The 26,869-nt window shown below is 43.0% G+C and overlaps 1 protein-coding gene and 1 pseudogene across 1 annotated transcript in view; one reads left to right on the top strand and one right to left on the bottom strand.

Moving 5' to 3' along the window:
* OSBPL10 (oxysterol binding protein like 10) overlaps positions 1–26,869 on the top strand; it is a 308,993-nt gene that overhangs the window by 5,145 nt on the left and 276,979 nt on the right.
* Positions 25,143–25,660, bottom strand: LOC139031290 (large ribosomal subunit protein uL23 pseudogene; annotated as a pseudogene).

The raw sequence follows: 26,869 nt of genomic DNA, 5'->3' as shown, positions 1-26,869 counted from the left end.
CAGTGTCCAAGATGGTGTTACCTCTGCTCTGCTGCTCAGATCGGTAGAGATCATTGAAGACACCGCTGTATAAGGGGCTGAGGATAGTTCAGGGTCTCGGCAAGTGGGAGCTATTCTTGGATCTTCAGTTTGCCCCTTCTTTAGTGGACCCTTTCCGGTCCTTAAAACTCTTGGCCCCTTCTTTGAATGCTGTGATGGCTGTGGGGTCCCTTTAGCATAATTATCACAGAGTTCTTTGCAGAGAAGATGATGGGTTCTTTGAGGGGCAAGAGGTCATTTAAAACTTGGAACCAGGCATTTGCGTTTCTGTCGGGAGTGACTTCCTTCCTCCTCCAGCTTCTCAACCCCATCTCCCTTTCATGCTTCTCCTCCTAAAGCCTTACCACCAGCTGACATGCTGTCTGTTTTACTCTTTTGTCTTTCTGCACTAGGTATTAACTCCCTGAGGACAGAGTAATTTTGCCTGTCTTGTTCACTGCTGTATCCCCAGAGTTTAGAATAGGACGTGGCGTATAATAAGGGTTCAGTAAGTATTACCAAATGAATTAGCAAGTAAATGAATGACAGAGAAGACAGGATTTAGTTCCATTTTGGCCAGCATTTACTACTGCTATTGTAGTTCTTAATTCTCTACCTGCTTATAGCCTTGTCCTTGAGTTAGTATGTTTATCATTTGCCCTGTTCTCTGCAACATGTCTTCTGGTTCAGCAGACATGCCCATCCTGACCTCAGACCCACCACAACCCACCCAAGGTGGACCTTTGGGAACCAGATATCCAGGGCTTGTTTTTCACTTGATCTGTATTAACATACTTTGAGAAGACAGTGTTTAGCCTCTGGCATAATTTCCTAGGGTTTTGGAGCCACTAGGCCCATTTAGCAAAGTCAGTAGGGGCATATATTAACTTTCAAAGTAATACTGCATTAAAATGAATGCTTTTTGAGAATTCCAATGGTTTTAGAGACAATCGGTGGTGATACCAGGGTTGAAAATCACTGTTCTGGTTTAATGTTCTTGTCTCCTTGTACTGCGAAGGATTTTCACATCTTGCTGTATGTGTTGTCAGGTTGTTCTGAGGCTCCACTCACATTGTTTAGGGACATTAGATGGCTTCACTGACAATAATAATAAAAGATGATTGCTTAGATTACAAAGCTGCATTTATAGCTATGCATTATATTGTATATAATATATACAATTATATATGTATAAAATATACAATAATATATACATAGCATGTTATCCTATATAATATATACAAGGAGAAGAGGGTATGAGAGGATGAGATGGCTGGATGGCATCACTAATATAATGGACATCAACTTGGGCAAACTCCGGGAGATGGTGAGGGACAGGGAATCCTGGCATGCTGCAGTTCATGGGGTTGCAAAGAGTCGGACACAACTGGTGACTGAATAACATTATATTGTATGTGTTTTGTGCTCTATACATGTATGTGTATAATACATTATATATAATATATGTAATGTATGCCATATGTTAATTACTCCCTGTGGGATCGGCTGCCCCCCACCCCTGCCTTTTTAAAGTGTACATATATTTGAGATTTATACCAAATGGGCTTACCTGGTGGCTCAGATGGTTAAAGAATTTGCTGGCAATGCAGGAGACCCAGGTTTGATCTCTGGCTCAGAGAAATCCCCTGGAGGAAGGTATGGCAACCCACTCCAGTATCCTTGCCTGGAAAATTCCATGGACAGAGGAGCCTGGTGGCTACAGTCTATGGTGTTGCAGAGAGTCGAACACAATTGAGTGACTATTACACACACACATGCAGACGCACGCGCATACTTGTGACATACCCTGAATGCTTAGCATGATTTTCCTTCTCTTTTTTTCCATTATTTTTTTCCCCTAAGGTGAACTTGCATCCATTTTGCAGTTTGAAAATGTTATTGAGGAAAAGGAAAGTGGCCCGTACCTTTCCACATAATCTCTGAATAGCTGAATTTTTGAGGGTAAATTTGAAGTCTTATATATTCATTCAGAAAAATACACAACTCATAAAAATACATAGTTCAGTGAATTTTCATGCACAACCAGATCAAGAAAAAGCAGCCCCTTCATCCCATCCGTTCCCGTCATCCCTGACCCATGTAGGCTCCACTATTCTGACTCCCAATACCGTATATTAGTTAGGCCTATTTTTTTAATTTCATATCGTGATGTGATCTTTTATGTCTGGCTTCTTAGCCCCATTTGTGTTGTGGTCTGTTTATGTCCATTGCTGTTTTTTATTCCGTTGTATGAATGTACAAAATATATTTGTATCTACTGTAGGTTGGCATTTGAGTTCTTCCCAGTTTTGGGCTCATATGAGTAGTTTTGGGAAGTACACGCCTCCCTGTCTGTGGGTGGGTACCTAGGTGTGGAGGTGTTACAGATGTCCTACTTACGAGAGACTTCCAGAGAGTTTTCCAGAGTGGTTGTGTCTGTTAATATGCCACCAGAAACGTGAGCGAGTTCTGGGTGGTCCACTGACTCGTCAATACTTGACCTTGTCTGTTGTCATTGTAGCCAGTCTGGTGGGTGTGTGGCGATATCTCCTTATGGTTTTGATTTGCCCTTTCTGATGGCTAGTGAAGTTATTAGCTTTCTAATATCTCCTTTTTTCTTATTGTGAAATTTCCTGTGTGTTCTGGGTCTGAGTTTACTGATAGGTTTCTGCACACGTGGGCACAGGTGTTCTATATACAGAGAAAGCAGCTGCTTTGGTTTGCGAGTTTATCTCTTACTAGGGTCTTGATAGACACAAATTCTAAATTTTAATGTAGTCACATTGTCAATGTTTTCCCTTTACGTTGGGTTCTTTTGGAGCCCTGTTTAGGAAGTCTTTGTCCGCCCCATGGTAACGAGATGGTCTGTGATCTTTTCTTTTTTAAAAATATTTATTAAAATTTTTTTTTATTTTTATCTATGTGTTTGGCGGTGCTGGGTCTTAGTTGCAGCACATGGGGTCCTCTGTCTTCCTTGTGGCATGCCTGCTCTCTGGTTGCTGCCTGTGAACACCTCAGTGGTGGCTTGCAGCATCTAGTTCCCCGGCCAGGGATTGAACCTGGGCCCCCTGTGTTGGGAGCTTGAAGTCTTATCCACTGGACCACTGGGGAAGTCCCTATGACATTTTGTTTTAAGAAAAAAGCTTTCATTAATTTTAAGATAATAAATTAATTTCTCAGACGTTGGAGTTGATATTGGGGGAATGTGGACTGCTGGCAGAAGCAATATGACTTTAAGGCTTCCAGTCTGTGTTAGTTTTCTTATAAAAAGTGACCACAAACTTGGTGACTTAACACAATAGAAATGTATTTTTTTCATGGTTCTGGAGGCCAGCAGTCTGAGGTTAGTTTCACTGGATGGAAGTCAGGGTGTTGGCAGGGCCGTGCTCCCACCGGATACCCTCAGGGAAAATTCTTCTTGCTGCTTCCAGCTTCTGGTGACTGCCAGCATTCCTTGGCTCGTGACTGCATCACTCCAGTTTCTGCCTCTGTCTTCGTGTTTCCTTCTCCTCTCTGTCTGTCAAATCTCCCTCTGCCGCCCTGTTAGGACGACTCCCATGAATGTGTTTAGGGTCTGCTCAGAGAATCCCTCCATCTCAAGATCCTTAAGTTAACCAGGCTGCCATTAGGGCTTCCCAGGTGGCGCTAGTGGGAAAGAACCTGCCTGCCAGTGCAGGAGACATCAGAGACAAGGGTTTGAGTCCTGGATGGGGAAGATCCCCTGGAGGAGGGCATGGCAACCCACTCCAGTATTCTTGCCTGGAGAATCCCACGGACAGAAGAGCCTTCCTTCCAGGCTTGGGTCCTTAGGGTCGCAAAGAGTCAGACATGACTGAAGCGACTTAGCATGTGTCAACAACTTTGCCGTATAAATTAGCAGTCATAGGTCCAGGAATTAGGATAGGAACATCTTGAGGGTGGGGAATGGCATTCCCGCAGTCATGAGTCCAAAGTGGTTCTTAAGCTCTTTGGCTCCCTTCTGTGTCCGCCTTGCCTACCTTCCATTGGTTGCCATAGCGACAGCCATCTCTTTGGGGGAAGGGCGCAGGTTGCTGTCCTGAGTGTAAGTGGGCTTGTTAGGCCAGATTGGTGGGCTCATTCATCTCTGTCTGCCTGGACAGAGCCCTTGGGCAAATATTAAGTAGGTAATATTGTGTGGAAAATTGTTTCTAGTGCCCATGAGTAAACCTAATTTCCTTTAACGGGCCAATCAGAGTTTCTTTGGGGTTTCTTTAAATACTAATTGAGCAATTAGTTTTGGAAGGATACATGTAATAATCTGTGCTTTCCATTTTATCATTTGAATGACTCATTAGTCCAAAGGCTTCTTTTTCAAGTCATCATAAGCATACAGTATGATCTTAGATGTTCCATTTGAATTTTGATACTTGTTTATAGCATATAACCACTGCTTCAAAAGGTACAGAACATTTGCAACCCCTCAGGAAGGTTCCTTGGGCTTCTTTCCAGTCCATTCCCCTTCCCTTGCACTCTGTTTCTGATTTTTATCACCATGAGTTCGTTTTGTCTCTTGGGGTTTTATGTATCAGTGGATGGAACCATTAGAGCGTACGCTTTGCAGAGTCGGGTCTGTTTGGCTCAGAAAGGTCTGAGTTTCGTCCTCTTTGCTGCCCCATCAGCCATTTATACTGGATTTCTTTCTGTGGTTGAGTCGTAGTGTATTTGTGAGCACACCACAGTTTGCTTATCCGTGTACTCATAGGCGGATGTTTGGGTGGTTTCCAGTTTTTGGCTGTTAGAAACCAAGCTACTGCTCGTGTACAGGTCTGTGTGTGGACGTGAGCTTCATTTCTCTTGGGTCAGTACTGGGGTTGGAATCGCAGGATCCTTGGAGAGGCTCGTGTAGAAACTTAGAATGGCTGGACCATTCTCCACCCCCACTATCAGAGTATGAGTGAGTGGGTCATTCCCCATCCCGGACACCTTCTGTGATGCCTCTTGGGAACTTTTGGAACCCGAGACTGCCTCTTTCTCCTGGAGTCCCCTTGCTCCTGAGGGGACAGCCTGCAGGACCCCAGGCTGGTGACATGCTTAGACCCCCTTGCCAGTCCAGCTTTGCCTCGTTTTTGCTGCATGACCTCGGCAATTCGCTTACCTCTGTGGAGCCTGGTTTCCTCATCTGTGCATGATGCCAGCCTTGTAGCGTTGCTGTGAGCTCCTGCAGGCATCAGGCCCAGCACAGGGCCTGGCATACAATATTTTCTAGGAGTCTAGTATTGTAGGGGGCTTCCCTGGTGGCTCAGAGAGTAAAGAGTCTGCCTGCATTGTGGGAGACCCAGGTTCAATCTCTGGGTTGGGAAGATTCCCTGAAGAAGGGAATGGCTACCCACTCCAGTATCCTTGCCTGGGAAATTCCAGGGACAGAGGAGCCTGGTGGGCTACAGTCCATGGGGTCGCAAAGAGTCGGACACGACTGAACGACTATCACACACACACACACACACACACACACACATGTGTTTTAGGCCAGTGGGTGACTTCGTGGAACCTGAGGCTGAGTTGGTGGTCATTTTAGACCCACAGATGTTTCTCAGGCCTTCCTCCCCCTGCACTGGGCCCCAGGTGACAGACAGTTTTATCTGTGTAGTGGATGCTGGTCTCCATCACATGGCCTGGCAGGGTGTGTCCCGTCAGACAGCAGTTTGAGAACCCTGGGAGGAGAGGAAAGACGTGGGCCTTTGTGTCCTGAGAGCAGGACTGAGGTGATTGTGCTGAAAACGTGGGAGGCTCTCTCCATATTTCCTCTGGGTGGCTCCTGATGAGATTTGGGGCCGGCCAAGACAGAATTAGAAAGAAAGCCATCCAGAATTTGGTGTTTGATAACCTGGACTCGATGGGATTTGGTCACAACCCAATGCTGTATTTGTGCCTTGTACAGTGATACCCGGAACAACACTGCAACCAGGAAATATGCACGATCCTGTTCTTTGAAGGCATTTGAGTCACGAGTCACTTCTTCACGTTGGGCGGTAGTTTTCAGAGGACTGTGTTAGTATGTGGTTTGGTCCCTTTCTAGAAATCGTTTGATGAAAATATAACAAGTTGAAAGGCCCCGACATCAGTTTTTTTTTTTTTTTGGCTGCAGTGGGTCTTCGTTGCTGCGCACAGGTTTTCTCTGGTTCCAATAAGTGGGGGCTACTCTTCAGTTGTGATACGTGAGCGTCTCTTTGTAGTGGCTCCTCTCGTTGGCAGAGCACCGGCTCTAGGGCGTGTGGGCTTCAATAGTTGGGCTCAGCAGTTGTGGGTTGCAGGCTCTAGAGCGCAGGGGCACAGGCTTAGTTGCTCGGAGGCAGGTGGAATCTTTTTAGAGCAGGGGTCAATCCTATGTCCCCTACGTTGGCAGGCAGATTCTTAACCACTGAACCACCAGGGACGTCCCCAGCATCAGTTTTTAGTTAACTCTTTCCCAGGATGTGTTAAGTGTTTAGGCGGTGCTGGTCACGTGGCCAGTGAACCCCGAGCAGGGACTGGAACCTCCCAGGATGCCATGGGATTCAGGTTCTCCCAAGTGCGGGTGGGACCCGGTGCTCTGTGTGAGTCCCTCGTTCCAGAGGAGTTCGGTGGATGAGGTGATAGGTACATCCCTGTGACGGTCACTGCATCAGAACCGTGGTGGGCTGTGACCCGTGCAGGGAATGCCACCACAAAGGTTTTCCCAGGCTCTTTGTTGCTAACTAGAATCTGGACAGAAGTGGGGGACTTTCCAAGTCCTGTTTGAGCTGGGCGCGGGAGCCCGCAGACACACACACCTCTCTCTGTGTAATTAGGCCTGACGGAAGGTTCACACCCCACGTACTTGTTGAGGGCCTCTTGTGTATATGCCAAATGCCGCGCAATATATCCAGAGAAAACTCTAATTCAAAAAGATGCATGCACCCCACTGTTGATAGCAGCACTGTTCACAATAGCCAAGGCATGGAAGCAACCTGGATGTCTGTCAGCGGTTGAGTGGGTAAAGATTTGGTACATATACATGATGGAATCTTTGCCATAAAACAGAATGAAGTGCCATTTGCAGCAATGTGGATGGACCCAGAGATGATCATACTAAGTGAAGTCAGTCAGACAGGGCAAGACAAATACCATATGATATCACTTATATGTAGAGTCTAAAATATGACACACATCAGCAAATTTAGAAAACAGAAACAGATTGACAGACACAGAGGACAGACTTGTGGTTGCCAGCGGGAGAGGAGGGGGAACTATTGGGAGTCCGGGATTAGCAGATGCAAACTGTTAGATGCAGGATGGATAAACAACGAGGTCCTACTTAGAGCAAAGGGAACTGGAGTCAATATCCTGTAATAAACCATAATACAGAAGACTGTGAAAACGAACAGACGTGTGTGTAGCTGAAGCACTTTACACAGAAATTAACACACATTGTAAACTAATCACACTTCAGTAAAAAAATAGATAAATGCCGTGTGAGATGTGAGAGCAGAAGAAGACAGCACGGGTCCTGCCTTACGGGGCTGACGGCCTGTAACAGGGCTGGCAGACTTTTCCCATAAAGGGTCAGACGGTTAATATCTGGCTTTGTGGGCTCCACGGTCTCCGTGGCAACTCCTCATTGTAAACAAGCGGGTGTGTCTGTGTTCCAATAAAACTTTGTTTACAAAAGCAGGTGGTGGGCTGGATTTGGCCTATGGGCTTGTGGTTTGACCATCCTTGGTCTGAAATGACATGCGGACCCCTTACTCAGGTAGTCGGGGCAGCTGAGTGTGGTGGCTAAGAGTAAGGATTCTGCGGTCCAGCAGCCTGGACTTGCATCCCGACCTTGCTGTTTACTGTTAAATACCTGTGTGGCCTGGGACCAGCTATTTCACCTCTCTGAGCCTTGGTTTCTTCATCTGTAAAATGGGGATGTTACAGTGAGTGTGTCATAGGGTTGCTGGGATCAGCTTCCAAACTTCATGTAAAGGGCTTAGAATAGGGCCTGGCACATGGAAAAGAAATGGCTGCCCACTCCTGTATTCTTGCCTGGAGGATCTCCTGGACAGAGGAGCCTGGCGGGCTACAGTTCATGGGGTTGCAAAGAGTTGGACGTGACTGAGTGACTAACACTTTCTTATGATATATGGGGTAGGGTGGGCGGTGGCGATGCTATCCAAGAAGAAGCTCCAGGGGAGAGCCCCATCTCCACCTGGGGATAGCAGACAAGCGGCAGGTGAGGGGAGACCTAGGATACTGAAGAGAGGGGTTCATTGTGCAGCCTGGGGCTTGGGGAGGGCTTCCCTGGTAGAAGCTCTGTGGGTACAAAGGTTGGGAGGCGTGGACTGAGGGAGATGGTTTGGTATGGCTGGGACTCAGGTGGTCTGTAGGCTGTGGCCAGAGACTAAACGGTAAAAGTAGACCGTGTTGGAAAAGCCTGCTTCCTGAACGACTCTCAGGCCACCGACAGCACGGGTCATAAAACGTCAGTGCTACCAGAACCGGAAGGGATACCTTTGTGGGTCCAGGGGCCCTTGGATGCTTTAGATTTACAATTTAATCCTTAACGTGAGATGAGAGGCGCTTCAGATCTATCCAGTCTTCCCTTCTTTTATAGTCATAGAGCCCCAGTTTTTAGCTGTATACGTGCTTTATCCTTGAGAAAACTATCTCTGCACCGCACATTCCCCCTTATAGGGAACAGAGTTGTCACATAGGAGTTTCCTGGAACCTCCTTTGTACCTTTCCCCCTTTTTTCCCTTTCTTCTTAAAGTAAAGACATGTGGCCAAAACTGGAATATAGACGTGATGTCTGGAATTGCAGCAGTCATCTTGAGTCTTTAGGCAACTGGAATGAAGGCCGTAGAGACAGAAGACACCTCTGAGGACTTTGTTGATCAGAAAAGTGGAAATGTTGGTTGATCAGTCGTGTCTGACTCTTTGCAACCCCATGGACTGTAGCCCGCCAGGCTCCTCTGTCCATGGCATTCTCTAGGCAAGAGTACTGGAGTGGGTTGCCATTCCCTTCTCCAGGGGATCTTCCCAACCCCGGGATTGAACTAAGATCTCCTGCATTGCAGGCAGATTCTTTACCATCTGAGCCACCTGGGAAGCCTCAGTTGATCACCTCACAAATCCTGGGCTACTGTCTTCTGGAATTTTCTATGATGGGCGTAATAAGCCTCATTTTTCAGCCACTATTCACAGCCATATCTACCCCTGACTGTTACAGCTGGGATCTCTATTTGGCAGGTGTAGAAACTGAGGCTCAGAGTGACCTAAGTTGCCTTGCTGGTAAGTTGTGGAGTCAGGATTGGTCTGACGCGGAGCTTGTTTTCTTTTCACCGCCCTGGCAGGAACTTGGAGACCTTCTCCCCCCTCATTTTATAGGAGAGATCACTGAGGGCTTTGCCTCAGGGTGAAGCAGCCACTCAGTCCACTGCACGGCTGTCATCGCTCAGCGTTATTCCCCATTCGCTCTCTCCAGCCCTGGCCTTCCCGAGAAGGGCCCCGGTGCTGTCATTCGTGATTTTCTAGCCCAGCGTTGGGTGGAATCTCTTTCTGTCAGTCGTTGATGTTTGGTGGGTTTTTCCGGTCAGAAGCAGGCTCTTTTTCGGGCTGTGTGTTGAGAGCTTTCACAGCCTCATCTCTTGCCTCCTACAGTCCTTCGGAAGGTCTTTCCATGTCTGTCCTGTCCTGTCTTCACTCGGGCTCCCAGGACAGGCTGAGGGGGCTCTTGGACCCTGTGAGTCTTAGGAAGCTCTGGCCAGAGTCTTAATTGCCAGGGAGACCTCCCAAACCCACACTCCCAAATCAGAGTGTGGACGTTGGGTGAAGTGGGATTGCATGTTTTGAATGCATTTTGCTTTTGGGATTCTTATGTAGCTGAGTTCCACCCTATTACTAATACCTTAAAAATGGGTCTCCCGACCCCTTTGGCGAACCACTGAGCGCAGAGCTTTACCGTGTACGTGTTCCAGCTGACTCATTTCATGGATTGAGCCCTAAAAAATGGAGCAGGACAAAAGCCAGTTTGTGCTGTGAATGCTGTTGAGAGAGTATTGTTGCACACTTATTTTATATCTGTATCTGTATCATATTGCATTTTGTCACTTTTTATACTAGCAACATTCTTGCGATCATTTTTATTCGCCTTGGCTAATCTGTGCCTTTTTCCTTTTTGTGAGAAGTCTGCCCTTGATTTGGCCCAAAGTGCATTGTAACACTGTTTTAGTCATTTAATTAATTTGGAGTTTCCTATAACTGAAATTTTTGTTAAACATCAGTTTCCGTGAATATCATTGGAGTGAGCTGAAATTCAGGAAAAGAGTATCAAAAGCCAAAACTACATTTTTTTTTCTCACATTTTTCTCACAAGATAGGATTGACATAAAAGTGCTTTAGAAAATCTCTATGTCAGAGAAACAGGACTAAACTCATGGAATCAAGTTTAACCCTGGGGGAAGCCATGTTTTTGAACATGAGCAAAGCATAGCCTAACCAGAAAGAGACTAAATCGCAGTTGCTTATGTCATGAAGTTGTCTGAATTTCTGCTTATCTAGAACTGGCTTCCTTTTCCTTTCCTGCAGTGTAGCAGTTGTTGGTATTCTTAGTGTTTTTTGTTTTGTTTGTTTCCATCTTTAGTTTTGCTTTTTTAGTTGAAGCTGTAAATTCCTTTTGAACAGTACAAAGTGTGCATTTTGTACTAACTAAATATAACTTGTGATCTGATTTCTTTGTATGTGTAAATGACATTCTAACGGAAAATTTGTGTGCAGTCTATAGCTAACAGTACAGTATCCATGTTAATTGTTTGATTTTAATATTTGTATACTGAAGGATTTAGGGGTCAAGGGGCATTCTTTTGGCAACTTACTCTCATGTGGCTCTGGAAAAATATATTTATAGAGAGAAAAGATAAAACAACTGTGTTGAAATGTTAATAGTTCTTTAGTAATGAATAGCTGGAATCAGGATTGCCAGGAGAAATATCAATAACCTCAGATATGCAGATGACACCACCCTTATGGCAGAAAGTGAAGAGGAGCTAAAAAGCCTCTTGATGAAAGTGAAAGAGGAGAGTGAAAAAGTTGGCTTAAAGCTTAACATTAAGAAAACTAAGATCATAGCATCTGGTCCCATCACCTCATGGGAAATAGATGGGGAGATAGTGGAAACAGTGTCAGACTTTATTTTGGGGGGCTCCAGAATCACTGCAGATGGTGACTGCAGCCATGAAATTAAAAGATGCTTACTCCTTGGAAGGAAAGTTATGACCAACCTAGACAGCATATTAAAAAGCAGAGACGTTACTTTGCCAACAAAGATCCGTCTGGTCAAGGCTATGGTTTCTCCAGTGGTCATGTATGGATGTGAGAGTTGGACTGTGAAGAAAGCTGAGCGTCAAAAAATAGATGCTTTTGAACTGTGTTGTTGGAGAAGACTCTTGAGAGTCCCTTGGACTGCGAGGAGATCCAACCAGTCCATCCTAAAGGAGATCAGTCCTGGGTGTTCATTGGAAGGACTGATGCTGAAGCTGAGACTCCAATACTTTGGCCACCTCATGCGAAGAGTTGACTCATTGGAAAAGACCCTGATGCTGGGAGGGATTGGGGGCAGGAGGAGAAGGGGACGACAGAGGATGAGATGGCTGGATGGCATCACCGACTCGATGGGACAGGAGTTTGAGTAAACTCCGGGAGTTGGTGATGGACAGGGAGGCCTGGCGTGCTGCGATTCATGGGGTCGCAAAGAGTCGGTGGCCACGACTGAGCGACTGAACTGAACTGAACTGAATGAATAGCTCTTTGTATCATTGTTGTAACTTCTCTGCAAGTTTGGAACTTTGTTAAAAAGTTAGCAAGAATTTGTTTGGCCTGTGTTTTAATTTTTGGGGCTGCACTGGGTCTTCCCTGCTGCGGTCAGGCTTTCTCTAGTGGCAGCGTGTGGAGGCGACTCCAGTCGCAGAGCTTGCGTTCTCGACTGCGTGAGCTCAGTGGTTGACCTATGTGGACTTAGGTTTTCTGTGGCATGTGGGGTGTTAGTTCCCTGAGCCAGGGATCGTCTGCATCTCATGCACTACAAGGCAGATTCTTAACTACTGGACCACCAGCAGGTTCCTGGCCTATTTTTAAAAAAAGACTGTGGGGCATGCAGCATATACTTCTTGGCTGAATGTAGCACGCATCTAATAAAAATTACCCAGTTTGCCTTAACTTTAATCTTCTCAAGTGGCCACTAAGGCAGCCATTCTGGGGTCTTCATCCACTGCTTTTTGAAAGCTGCTTCAGGTGTGGTAAGATAAACAATTCCAGATGTTAACTGGTGGAATTTGTTCATGCCTGTGAGCAGCTGTCTGTGAAACTAGGTAAAGCTGCAGTATTTGCAGCTCATGGAAAGAACGTCCAACCAAAGGCTTGGGCAATTTGTGTTTCTATCCCTTTCCTGTTTAGTTGTTAATTTTCTTTGAATGTCAACCATTTTGTTTTCCATCCGTAAACAAGACGAAGGGGGAGATATATTGCTTGTTCTCTCTGTGACATAGAAAGGATGAATTATCATTTATAACCACTCTAAACCTACAACTTTATTCAATAAATACATTCTATTATCTAGAATTATGGTGATCTTTGTTGTAAAATTACCTGTAAGCATTTGTTGAGTAAAGAGGACAAAGGCTATGTGCCTTGGGAGTTTTGTGTGATGATGGACTTGCTTTTGGGAGCAGTGGTTCTGGGCACCTCTGATAGCCATGACTTCGGGGCTGTAGATGAAGACTTTGGGACTGGAGGTGGGGTCGGAGCTTTTCTCGTCTTCCGTTGATTACCTTTCCACCCTGTTGATTGTGTCCGTGGATGCCCAAGAGTTTTAAAGTTGGATATTGTCCCGTTTGTCTGTTTTTGCTTTTGTTGCCTATGCTTTTGGTGTCATATTGAAGAAATCATTGCCAAGTCCAATGTCATGAAGCTTTTCGACTGTATTTTCTTTTGGTGTTTTATAGTTTTAGGTCTTACATTTAGATATTTAATCTGTTTTGAATTAATTTTTGCATACAGTGTAAAATAAGGGCCCCACTTCCTTCTTTTGCATGTGGATATCCAGTTTTCCCAATACCACTTGTTGAAGAGATTCTCTTTCCTGCTGAGTATTTTTGGCACCTTTTTCAGAGATCTTATGACCACGTGCAGAACCACATGCTGTATGGTCTTTCTATTCTACTTCATTGGTCCACTTGTCTGTCTGTATGTCAGCACCACATTATCATGATCACTGTTGCTTTGTAATGTGTTTTGATATTAGAAGTGTGACTCCTTGAGCCTTGTTCTTTTTAAAAATTACTTTGGTTCTTCAGGGTCCCTTGAGATCCTGTATGAATTTTAGAATGAATTTTCTATTTCTGCAAAAAATGCCACTGGGATTTCGCTAGGGTTTGCACTGAATCTGTAGATCACTTTGGCTGGTATGAGCTTCTTTAAGATATTAAGTCTTAAAAAATATTAAGTCTTTCAATCCAAAGACATATGGGTTAGCTTTCCATATATTTACATCTTCTTTAATTTCTTTCAGAAATGTAGTTTTTAGTGTATAAGACTCTCACCTTTTGGTTAGGTTTATTCTTCTAAAATTTTGTTTTGAAGTTTAGTTGATTTACAATATTATGATAGTTTCAGGTGTCCAGCAAAGTAATTCAGCTATATATATGTATGTGTGTGTGTGTGTGTGTGTGTATATATATATGTATGTATTTTCAGCTTCTTTTCCATTATAGGTTGTTGAGCAAAAGATGCTGAATATAATAGTTTAGATTTATTCTTAAGTATTCATTTTGATGCTATTGGAAACAAAAACTGTTTTTTTCTGTCGATTTTTAATAAAATTATTTATATATCCCTCAAATCTATCTTTGATTAGAGTATAGTTGCCTTACAGTGCTTTGCTGGTTTTTGCCGCACCTCGGCATGAATCAGCCGTAAGTATATACATGCCTCTTTCTTCTTGAACCTCCGTCCTGCCTCCCATGCCCTGTTGATTTTTTTATCTTGCAACTTTGCTGAATTCTTTTATTACTTCGGACAGGTTTTTAACATTTCTGTGCCGTCTTTAGTAGTTTTTATACATGTCATTTGCAAAGCTAATTTTATTTCTTCTTTCCAGTTCGGATGCCTTTTATTTCTTTTTCTTGTCTAGTTACTCTGGCCAGAACTTCCAGTACTCTGTTGAATAGAGATGGTGCGCGTGGGTGTCCTTGCCTCGTTCCTTATATTGGAGGAAAAGCTTTCAGTCTTTTGCCATCACGTATGATGTAGCTGTGGACTTTTCATCAATGGCCTTTGTTATGTAGAGATAGCTTCCTTCTATTCCTAGTTTGTTGAGTGTCTTTATTATGCTACCTGCTTTTGTAAAGTGTTATTGAAACACACTCATGCCCATTTGTTTACACATTGCCCATGTCTATTTTCACTCTTTAATGACAAAATTAAGTAGTTGCAACAGAAACTTTGAGGCCAGCAAAGACTGAAATGGTTACTGTCTGGCCCTTTTCTAATCACTTCTTTCAACTATTAGTGTGGTAAATTACATTGAGTGCTTTTTGAATTTTGAACCAGTCTTGCTATGCTGGGATAAACCTCCCTTGGTTATGGTGTGTTATACGTTTTTATGTTGCTGGTTGCGATCTGCTAATATTTTGTTAAGGACTTTTGCATCTTTGTTTATGAAATGTATTTATTTGCAGTTTTCTTATACTGTCTTTGGTTTTGGTATCAGGGTAATGTTGGCCTTAAAATGAGTTGGGAAGTATCCTTCTTGTTATATTTTCTGGAAGAAATTGTGTAGAGTTGGTGTTATTTCTTCCTTAAATATTTGGTAGAAATCACCAGGGAAACCATCTGGCCTGAAGATTTCTTTTTTTGGAAGGGTTTTAAACTACAGATTCATTTTAAAAATAGTCATAAAGCTATTCAGATTATCTGTTTCATCTTGGATGTGTTTTGGTAGTAAATGCTTTTTGAGGAATTGGTGCATTTCTTATAAACTGTTGAATTTATAGGATGTATAAAGTTACTGCTATTAGTCCCTTATTATCCTTTCAATGTCTTTGAAACCTATAGTGATATTCCCTTTTTCCTTTTTCTGATATTGATAATTTATGTCTTTGACAGTCTTGCTAGAAATTTATCTATTGATCTTACTAAGAACCAGCTTTTTGTTTCCTTGGTAGTTTTTATTATTATTATTATTTTTTAAATATATATTTATTTGCCTAGCGTGGCCTTGGTTGCAGCACACAGGATCTTCAGTGTTTGTTGTAGCGTGTGGAATCTTTACTTGCATCCTGTGGAATCTTTACTTGCATCCTGTGGAATCTTTACTTGCATCCTGTGGAATCTTTACTTGCATCCAGGCTCCCTGCATTGGGAGAACAGAGTCTTAGCCACTGGACCCCCAGGAAATTCCTATTGTTTTCTATTTTTAATTTTTCTACTTCTGTGCTAATCTTTTAAATTCTTTCCTTCTACTATTTATGTTTAGTTTCTTCTTTTCCTAGTTTCTTAAAGTAGAAGCTTGCATTATTAAATTCTTTCATCTTTTCTAGTGTAAATATTTAATGCTATAAGTTTCCCTCAAACACTGCTTTAGTTGCCTTCACATGTTCTGATATGTTGTATCTTCATTTTAGTTTGGTTCAAAGTACTTTCTAGTTTCCCTTGAGTCTTTCTCTTTGACTCATGAATTATTTAGAAATGTGTTAATTTCCAAGTGTTTGAAGATTTTTCTGTTATCTTTCTGTTACTCATTAATTTCTTTATGGTCAGAGAACATACTTTGAATTAATTCAGTTATTTAATTTTTATATGGGTTGTTTTATGACCTTGGTTATAGTCTATCTTGATGAATGTTCCATGTATACTTGAAAATAATATGCATTCTTTCATCATTGGGGGAATTGTTCTATAAATGTCAATTAGATCCAGTTCATTGATATTTTTTCAGTTCTTCTATGTCCTGATGGACTTTATTTATTTATTTATTTTCCTGATGGACTTTAGAAAGTCTTTATTTTATAATTTTGGAGCTGTGATCTAGAAAGAAAGCGTAACTCCTGCTTACAATGTCATATGTATTCAAAATTTCCCCTTAATTTGTGTTCCTTCACAGACTGCCTTATTTGTATACTTAATTTTCCTGAATATAACCTGCAAAAAGTCATAGAAGCTTGATGTTTGTCTGTTTTTGAGGAAAGCACACAAACATTACAGGGCAGGGTGCTCTTCACTTTATTTTATGAGGTCTTCTCCCTGACTGTCTGGCACCTGCCATTATTTTAGGTAAATTCCTGAAAAGCCAGTTTTAGAGCTACTTGGAAATGTTTTTGGACAGTATAGCTGAGTCCAGTTTGGAATTAATGTAAAGGTATTGGTTACCAACTGAAGATTGATATAAAGAATTATGCATTGGTTCTGGGAATTCCCTGGCTTGTGGTTAGCATTTGGTGCTTTCACCGCCATGGGCTCGGCTTCCATTCTGTAAGCTGTGTGGCACAGCCAGAAGACAAAATATGTGCATTGATTCTACTGAGTGGATGGATGGCCACTGAAGATATTCTTAGACCTGAACTCCCCCTTTAAGAGTGCCCAGTAGACTGAGTCCTGGGGAGACATCTGTGCAAGGAGCCTGTAGATAAGCCAGGCTCATCCATCCCCTTAACAAGGGGGAGATTTACCTGTATCCACTAAGACTTCCGCTCCAGCTTTGAATATGCAAAATCTTCAAAATATTTTGAGCCTCTTTTGGGGCTGGGGTGGATCTCAGACCACATCCGTAGAAAAGGGATCATTAGACCTCTGAGCCTTCCGTTAGACACCCCCAACCAAGGACCCTAGGCTGGACTGGGGTCTGGTCTCACACAGGCAACACCTTGATCTCTCTCCTTTTCTCCCCATCCCAGCTTGTGAATGATGCCAGACCATGCATTCTAAATGGGGGTGATAGAAAATGGTTCCTGGGATGGTGGTAGTGAAAATGTGTTACTTTTTAATGTATAACATGTATAAAATGCAGATATAGATAGAAGTTCATAAATAGATGTACAGTCTATCTCTTGTATCAATTTCATTGTGGGGGGAGGATTCTGAAGGAAATTTGTCTGAAAAGGCTCCCTAGGAAACTGATGATGATAAAAAATGTTGAGAGATATTGCTTTATTTTATTTTATTTTTTTTTTTTGAGAGATATTGCTTTAAATTGAAGATGCTGAGCGAGGCATCGAGCAGAAGGGCTACTGGGATTTGAACAATTTCTAATTGAGCAGGGTGGAGAGTGATGCTTCAGATTTTATTACAAGAAAATATTTTTATCCAGAGACTTTCAGTGACTGAAACAAATGGAAAATAGGCCTAAGTTACATCATGAATTCAGGTTAAATGTGAGGTGGCTGTTAAGAGCTTTATTAAATAACACAGGGAGAATTTCCTTCTGCCTGGAGTCCTTTGGGAACGGTCCTATGGGAAGTAAACCAGGTCTCCTGGGAGGCTGTTAGTCCACTGGGTGGCTGAGGAAGGAGCCTTCAAATCAGCATTTTAAGACCTGGTATCAGTATTTTACCACCCACTCTCCCAGTGGTTCAGACGTTGGCAACATTAGAGTATGGAGTGTATATTAGGTAGTTCTATTCAATCACTGTTAACTGTCAGAAATTCACAGTTGCACTGTGGTTATATAAGAGAATGTTCTTAGGAAATACATAATAAAGTATTTCAGAATAAAAGCAGATGTCTGTGCTTCGCAGTGGTTCCAGAAAGGAGAGAGGGAGAGGGAAGGGGAGGAGGAGGGAGCTGGTTAGCTGTGGATGGAGGGGCGGAGAGGAAGGGGCAGGGGAGGAGAGGAGAGGCAGAGAGCCAGAGCTAGGCAAAGGCAGGTGCCAGAACATCCGTGACTGTTGACCGAGGGTGAAGGGGAAGTTGGGCTGTGCAGGTGGCGCTGATGGTAAAGAACCCACCTGTCAGTTCTGGAGATGCGGGTTGGACCCCTGGGTCAGGGAGATTCCCTGGAGGAGGGCTTGCAACCCACTGCAGTATTCTGGCCTGGAGAAGCCCGTGGACGGAGGAGTCTGGTGGCCTACAGTCCGCAGGGTCGCAAAGAATCAGACATGACTGAGAGGCTTAGCACACACGCAGGACACGGTAGCTATCTGTAATCGTTTTTCAGCTCTCTGTAAGTTTGAATCATTTCAGTGTGCAAAGGAAAAAAATGGAAAAGTAAACAAGAAAGCACTTGCCTTCTTTGAGAAAGATGAGTCACACTGTGTCCTGTAATGCTATTTGATTTGATGGTTTATTTATTTATATTTTTTAATTGAAGCATAGTTGATTTACAATGTAGTGTTAATTTCTGGTGTACAGCAAAATGATTGTTATATATGTATATTCTTTCTCATATTTTTCATTGTGGTTTACCACAGGATATGGAATATAGTTCCCTGTGCTATATAGTAGGACCTTGTTTGTCCATTCATATGTAATAGTTGACATCTGCTCACCCCAAACTCCCAGTCCGTTCCCTCCACCCCATATTATTATTTGAAATTGTCAAGGCAATGAGTAGTTTGGCTAAAATGTCACTGTATCGCATGATCCTGGGGAGCAGGTGTTGCTCGAAGCCCTGGCACAATGTGGGACTGTAGTGGGCTCTCAGTAAATATTTGTTAGGGTGAATGGAATCAGCAGCAGGGATGATTTTGGAGTTCACCTTGCCTTGGTTTGCATGTGTTTCCCTGGACACACGTCTCCGTGCCTCTGTGAAAATCACCAGGTGGACGGGGTTTGTCTCAGGAACGTTGCATTACAGTTAGTGACATGGAAGAGACTGAAACCCTAATTTTAGACTTCTTGCTGGTAGAGGCACCCGAGGCGCCTTGCCAGAGCATCTGTGACATTCCTACCGTATGGGCTCCCATTACCGTGTGATGTCTTCAAAAACTGTTTAGGTAGAAGCTAAAGTTACTTTTTTATGGTAAAATATGTATAGCATAAACTGCACCATGAAAAACATTGTTTATTTTGTCATTCAGTTTTGACTGCCCTGGGTCTTTCTCGAGGTGCGGGGCACGGGCTTCCTCTTGCGGTGGCTTCTCCTGTTGGAGGGCACAGGCTCTAGAGCCTGGGCTCAGTAGTTGTGGCACACAGGCTGAGTTGCCCTGCGGCATCTGTAATCTCCCCAGACGGGGGATTGAAACTGTGTCCCCTGCATTGGCAGGCAGATTCTTAACCACTGGACCACCAGGGAAGTCCCCGTTTTAACCTTTTTTACATGGACAGTTCAGTGGCATTAAGGACACTCAAACTGTTGTGAAACCATGGCCATTCTTTATCTCTAGAAGGTTTCTATCCGCCTAAACTGAAGCTCTGTATTTGTTACACAATAACTTATTATTTGCTTGGCAAGCCATTTATTCTCCAGAAGTATAATTGTTCGTGATGATAGCCTACAGGACCCTAAGTCTCAAGTTGATGGCACCAAGAATAGGGAACTTACTTTAATTAATTATCTTACAGGAGGACACTCACAAGTTTAACAGGAACATCTGCTGCCAGTTTACAGAAATTAACCTTCCCTAAAGACTGTAACATACATGGGGGGAGGGGCAAGAGAGAGTAGGGAATTAAGAAGTACAAACTATTTTGTAGAAAATATGCCACAAACTAACACAACACTGTAAAGCAACTATATTCCAGTAAAAATTAATTTAAAAATATCTACAAGAATATATTTAATTTAAAAGATGCTTTCTCCTTGGAAGGAAAGTTATGACCAACCTAGACAGCATATTAAAAAGAAGAGACATTACTTTGCCAACAAAGGTCCATCTGGTCAAGGCTATGGTTTTTCCAGTAGTCACGTATGGATGTGAGAGTTGGACTGTGAAGAAAGCTGAGCGCCAAAGAATTGGTGCTTTTGAACTGTGTTGTTGGAGAAGACTCTTGAGAGCCCCGTGGACTGCAAGGAGATCTAGCCAGTCCATCCTAGAGGAGATCAGTCTTGGGTGTTCATTGGAAAGACTGATGCTGAAGCTGAAACTCCAATACTTTGGCCACCTGATGTGAAGAGCTGACTCATTTGAAAAGACCCTGATGCTGGGAAAGATTGAAGGCAGGAGAAGGGGATGACAGAGGATGAGATGGTTGGATGGCATCACTGACTCAATGGACATGAGTTTGAGTAAACTCCAGGAGTTGGTGATGGACAGGGAGGCCTGGTGTGCTGCGGTCCGTGGGGTCGCAGAGAGTCGGACACAACTGAGCGAGTGAATTGAACAAGAATAGAGAACAGCACAGAGAATACAGCCAATTTATAATAACTAAATGAAGTATAACCATTACAAATCATGAATCACTGTACTGTATACCTGTAACTTATGTTATACATCAACTATACGTCAACAAAAATTTTTGAAAGATTATAATATATGCTATTTAAAGTGAAACATAAGAGCTCTAAGGCTTTTTAAATACTTCTTAAATTAATCCAACGGAGGCATAATTAGCAGACAGATGTACCTGTTTTCAGTGTCTTAGTTTGACTTTTGTGTCTTTTTTTGTTTTCTTTGTACAGATACTATTGCATCCTTGTTTGGGAGTCATACTCTGTTTTTTGTTTATTTTTTGGCAGTGCTAAGGTCTTAGTTCCCTTACCAGGTATTGAACCTGGGCCCTTGGCAGAGAAAATGCTGAGTCCTGACCACTGACTACCAGGGAATTCCCTCATTCTCTATTTTAATGACTTTTCTGTCTAGTTAAAAAAGTACTATTCCTTATACAAAAACTTAGAAAACTCAGAAAAGAGTAGAGAGGAAATACAAGACCATGGAGAATGATCTCCTCTCTTTAAAAAGAAACTCTTTTTTTAAAAGCAGCTTTAGGTTTCATGCAAAATTGAGTGGAACTGCGGAGTTCCCATGTACTCTCTGCACGTCCCCCCAGCCTCTCTCATTACATTTTAAATTATAAAGTGACACCTGCCTGCTAAGATGCAGTTCAGACCACCAACCTCCCAAGCTTCCTGGGCGGGGGGTCCACTTTTCTGGAGCCTCCCTGGCACTTGGGTTCTTCCCTACCTTGTTTGGTGGCTCGTGACGATGTCACGCCAGGAAGGCAGCCACGGGGTTTGTGTTTGTCTGGTTTGTTTTCGGTATCTGATGGTTGAGCCAGGCGCAGCTTGAGAATTCTGTTTGTTATAGGCTTGCTTAGAAGTATTCTTTTTGCAGTGAGTTCTACATGGAGACTCTTAAGATGGCTCTGGACGATAAAAAAATAAAGCTCGGGTTTCCTGATGAAGGATTAACAGAGAGAGGCACCTGGGTATTTTTGAGCTATGAGGTGGTTTATGCTAATTTTCAGACAGCTTTTGTGTACAAGCAGGTTGTGTTTCAACTCTTTGGGGGTGAGTTATTTTTGGACTTTGGAGTGTATTTTCTTTTCAAAATGAGGAAGAAGGATTAAAGGGAATGGTTTGTGGTTAATTTCTCCCAAGTGGAGAGCAACCTTGTGTGTGTGTGTGTGTGTGTGTGTGTGTGTGAGTGAACGTGGGTTATACCCTTGAGAGGGAGGGAGGTGGTCACACAGTCTCTTGTAGCAGTTTCCAGAAGTCAGGAAGGTTCGGAGACACTTGGTTTCTGAGCCAATGAAGGGCAGACAGGGCGGCAAAACTCCCATTCTTACTGGGAACTGGATCGTTGCAAGCTGTGGGGTTGCGGGGGTGGGGGGACAGTGCTGCGTTATGTAAGCTAACTTGCAACCCTCTGGTGTCCATTGTAGCCTTGCTTTCTCATTTTGGTCAATTGGATCTGAGTTAGAAATTTGGCCAGACAACAAAATATTTAAACTGTTTTCCCCTATTGCATCCATTTCCATAGTCTGTTTAGGATCCCAATTGATGCAAATGCTCTTGTTATCCTGAATGTGAATTGAATGCAGGGTTCTAATTTAATTTTATATCATGTTAATAGACCCACAGACATAGAAAACAAACTTATGGCTACCAAAGAGGATAGGGTAGGGAGGGACAATTTAGGAGTTTGGAATTAACAGATACACACTACTGCATATAAAAGAGATAACCAACAAGGACCTACTGTATAACACAGGGAACTATATTCAGTATCTGGTAATAACCTATAATGGAAAAGAATCTGAAAAAGAATATATATATATATGTGTGTGTGTGTGTGTGTGTATAACTGGATCACTTTGTTGCGCACCTGAAACTAACACTACATTATAAATTTTACTGTATTAAAAGTGGAAGAAATTTTACATCATGTTGTTGAACTTGATTAGGGTATATGAGGGTCTGAATGACCAGCGGGGTGTGACTGGTGCCAGCCTTACTTTATGTGGTACCTCTGACATCCTGAGCGACATGAGGAGGGTGTTTTATTTATTTATTTATTTTTAAATATTTGCTTATTTATTTGACTGTGCCAGATCTTGATTGTGGCACATGGGATCTTCAGTTGTGGCATGTGAGATCTAATTCTCTGACCAGGGATTGAACCTGGATCCCATGCATTAAGAGCACAGAGTCTTAGCCACTGAATCACCAGGGAAGTTCCAGGGAGAGAGTGCTTGGTTAGGTTGATGAAACCCAAAACCGAGCTCAGGAAGGAATCTCTGAGGCTCCTGATTTGCAGGATCACTGGATCTTGATCTGTTTGTTGCTCATGGAAGCTTTTTGGGTAATTTTTAAAATTTTCAGCCGGACGCTAAGACAGTCCCCTCTGTGCCAGGGAGTTTGGAAGAACTGTTTTTACCGTGGAATACATCTGATCCCCAGGAGGGAGAGTTTTGGTCTTCTTAACTGATAGGCAACTTTTTCATTCTCTGCATTTAAAAGAACCTGATTGTAAGTAACTCTGTGACCACATGTTACAACTCAGAAATAATCCTGACGTTTTACCATTGTCTTTTTCTGGAAGCATTTTCCAAAAGAAATAAACAGTAAGAGGCAGGCGGAGGCTGACATTTTCCTTCTCTGGGCATCATTCCAGGACCCTGAAGATCCTCAAATGAACTTGCCTTCATCTCACAGGTAAGAGAGCAGCCCCAAAGAGATGACATTTAGTTCAAAGTTATACTCTGGCTTTGTGACAGTTAGAACAAGAAACTGGCTCTCTGCTTCTGAGACAATTTTGGAAAAACTCCAGAAAAGTGATGCTAAATAGGATCTTTCTGCCCTGTGGCTTTGTTATACAGCAAAGAATACCTACTGGTTTCTCAATATCTGGCTGGTGCCCTGAAATTCATTCAGTGTTTTGGTTTATTTATTAGCTGATTTGAGTGATGGAGAATAATTGCAAAATGTGAAGAGAGCTATTCTTGAACCCTGTGTTCCCCGGGTATTAAAAGATTGTGTTGGGATATCTTATCTCTGAGCCTGATGTTAATTTCCTCTAGTATATTGCAAAGAATAAGTCACTTTTTTTTTTCTTTTGGGCATGCAACTTGCAGGATTTTAGTTCCCTGATCAGGGATGAATCTGAGCCCTTGGCCGTGAAAGTGCGAAGAAGTGCTAACCACTGAACTCCCAGGGAGTTCCTTATATTGCAAAGAGAACTGGGTTTAATAGTTGCTTTTATTTTTTCAAATTATGAATAAATCAGCTTTACAACTTCTTCGGATCTATCTGTAGGTAGATGCACTCTTTCTGATGATGCTGAAATAGAAGACGCACTTCTGAATTCTGAAAGGTACCTAGCTAAATCTGATTACATTGCATTACACATGTGAGACTTCTCCCTGGAGATTGGCGTTTCCTCTCAGGGCTTTAGAATAGAGTATTCTTTGGTCATTTGGCAGTGGTTCTACCTGACCTTGATGTGCTGGCAGATGTGAAATGTTTGTTTCTCTTGCACACCCCTCCACTCTTTTTTAAGAAAGCTTTATTTATTTATATTTTGGCTGCATTGGGTCTTTGTTGCGATGCATGGGTATCTTGTGACTTTCAGGCTTAGCTATTCTGAGGCATGTTGCTCTCAGTTCCCAGGCCAGGAATTGAACTTGTGCGCCCTACAGCGGAAGGCAGCTAGTTAACCTCTGCACCACCAGGAGAGTCCCACACTCCGCCACTCTTGAAGAATGGTGTCTTGGGCCACACCCTGGCTCCCCTGGGATGGTGCTTGATCTTTGAGGAACATTTCTCCTGGTGCACTAGTGAGCTCCCCGTGTGGGACAGTGGCTCTTACTCTGGTTTATTGCGGGGGTTGGCAGACTCTTTCTGTTAAGGGCCAGATAGTAAGTAATTTCAACTCTGCTATCGTAGCATGAAAGCAACCATGGACAATATGTCAACAAACAGACATGGCTGTGTTCCAATAAAACTTTATTTACAAAAAACAAATGGTGGGCCAGATTTGGCCTATTGGTCATTTTTTTTTGCTGATCTCTGGCTTAGTGGTGTTTTAGAAAACAAGATTTGAAGTCCCATTGGCTTCTATGGGTGATGGAGGGGAGAATCCAGTCCTCAGGACATAAACATCTCAGTTGAGATTTAGCACCCATGGTTGGAAAGATGCTTTTGCATCATTTTTCAATAACTTCTCAGTTATTATAACCAAATGGCTTTTTTGGGGAAAAAAGTCTCCCTGAATCTCACTGCTCTTGGGATCATACCACTGTATTTTCATTTTTGTACATTTCTTTTGAGTCCTGTCATTTTGTGCTTTTACTTTTGCAGAGCCTTGATGTGTATGCATACCAGTTGGTTTTATTCAAGAGCAAGATGCACCCACATATCTGACAGGTGCAAGTACATTGAGATCTAGTAAACCCTAAAAGGTATAAATGAGGTTTGGCAGAGAATATTTTTTAAGGACTGATTTGTGAGACGCAGTATCATTTTCTTTGTCTTAGACTTTTTCAATAAAAGAGTTATAATTCACTCTTTACTTAAGCCATGCAAAAGAGCAGTAGTCACAGGGCCAACTATGAGAAGAAATTAAGCCAGGATCACAGTGACTTAGGTACAGGGCCATTCAGTGCCAAAGTCACCCTGTGGCTCTAAGTCACCTTTGTGGTCCCCAGGTTTCAGGGTGGCATGAGTCTGCCTGCACCCTTGCCAACAGTTCCAGAAGCTAGACTGTAGCAGGTTTTTTTTTTGTTTGTTTAACATAGTGAAAACTTTTATATTTGGAATTAGCCAGCTGGACTCAGTTTAGATGATCCCAATTTTGTTGGCAACATCCAAAGCATCATAGTCAGGAGCCAGTTGAACATATGCCTTCTTCTCTCCATCAGGCCTGATCAGAGTATTGGCCTTAGCCACGTCAGTGTCATAGAGCTTCTTCACAGCCTGTTTAATCTGGTGCTTGTTGGCCTTGACATCCACAGTGAATACCAGTGTGTTGTTGTCTTCTATTTTCTTCGTGGCTGACTCGGTAGTGAGGGGGAATTTGATGATGGTGTAGTGGTCAAGTTTGTTTCTCCTGGGGGCGCTCTTCCAAGGATATTTGGGCTGCCTCCTGAGCCGCAGTGTTTTGGGCCGCCGGAAGGTGGGTGACGTCCGGATCTTCTTTTTCTTGTGGTTGTGGACACCTTTCAACACTACTTTCTTGGCCTTCAAAGCCTTTGCTTTGGCTTCAGCTTTAGGAGGGGCAGGGGCTTCCTTCTTCACCTTCGGCGCCATCTTCATGAAAAGGAGACTGTAGCAGGTTTTTTTTTTTTTTCTTCTTGGTTGGTGCACACAAAATAAACCAAGAAACAGTGACCACACTTCAGTTTCCCTCTATATGATGTGACTCTAAAGATGTATTTTCCTAAACGTGAATTCCCAACAATGTATATGCAAGAATGGCAGGAGTCCTTTTTACAACAATGCTGCCATTGCTCAAATTATTTTGAAAGCTCTTCTTTTTTTCCCCCCTAGAATTGCCTTCAGAACCAGTGACAAGCCGCCACAGAAAAGAATTTTGTCTGCTTTGTGGTCTTACCTCATTTTTGATTAAAAATGGCCCTGACTTGGTTTCAGCTGTTTCCCAGTCTTGTAACCATGCATGGAGCAGATGGATTTGTCTCAACAAAGCTAAAGGTTTTGGGTAATGACAATAAACCAGGAGCCCCTGAGGATATTTCTTTGGAGGGAAAAAAAAAATATTTACATCTGTGTAAACTGTGATAGTTAAAAAAATCCTTTGTACATGCCTTTGTACATCATTAGACTGTCCTCAAATCACCATGCCAACATGGCTTTTGAATGAGATCATCCTTACCCACTGAAGTGGCCTCCAAGAGTGACCTGCTTCATTCCAGATCCCAGCCCAGGGTCCTTGAAAGGCCTTCACTTTGTGTGTGCTCTCTTGTCCTTGGGGTATTTGAAAGTCTCTTCTAGGTTTGCCCTTCTGGGAGTCTGTGCATGTATTCCTAGAAGCTGACAGACTGTCATGTACTCTATCTATTCCTTTCGTCCTCTCCTGCCGTCCCTCCAACATGGAAAGTGGGAAGCTAACATCCTGTTCTAGGGAGTTTTCTTGCCTGGCAGGCAGTGGTGTAGGCTTGTAACTTGGGAGGCAGTCTCAGAGCTGCTCACAGGCAAGGTTAGGATCTTTGTCACAGAGAGTAGCTTGCTTCTAAGCTATCTAAGTGACAGGTGATTTATCGGACAGTTTTAAAGTATCTTTGGGAGAACCAGGCTTCGATGTTTCATGTTCAGCAGTGACACAGCTTAGGTCCAGACTGCAGCCATAACATGATTCTAACTCACTTCTGCCGCAGTACCTCTGACACTAGAGGCAGAATGCTAAACCCTTTGCACAGCTGCTCCAAGGCATCAGACACCCCTCCCACCGTTTTGCAGGAAGTTCTGACCTAACCTGTAGCTGCTGTCTCTTGTCATTCCCCTCTA

Source organism: Odocoileus virginianus, chromosome 26 (assembly GCF_023699985.2).
Source record: "Odocoileus virginianus isolate 20LAN1187 ecotype Illinois chromosome 26, Ovbor_1.2, whole genome shotgun sequence".
Lineage (NCBI taxonomy): Eukaryota > Metazoa > Chordata > Mammalia > Artiodactyla > Cervidae > Odocoileus > Odocoileus virginianus.
Note: the sequence above shows the minus strand (reverse complement) of the source record. Positions and strands in the feature narration are given on the sequence as shown.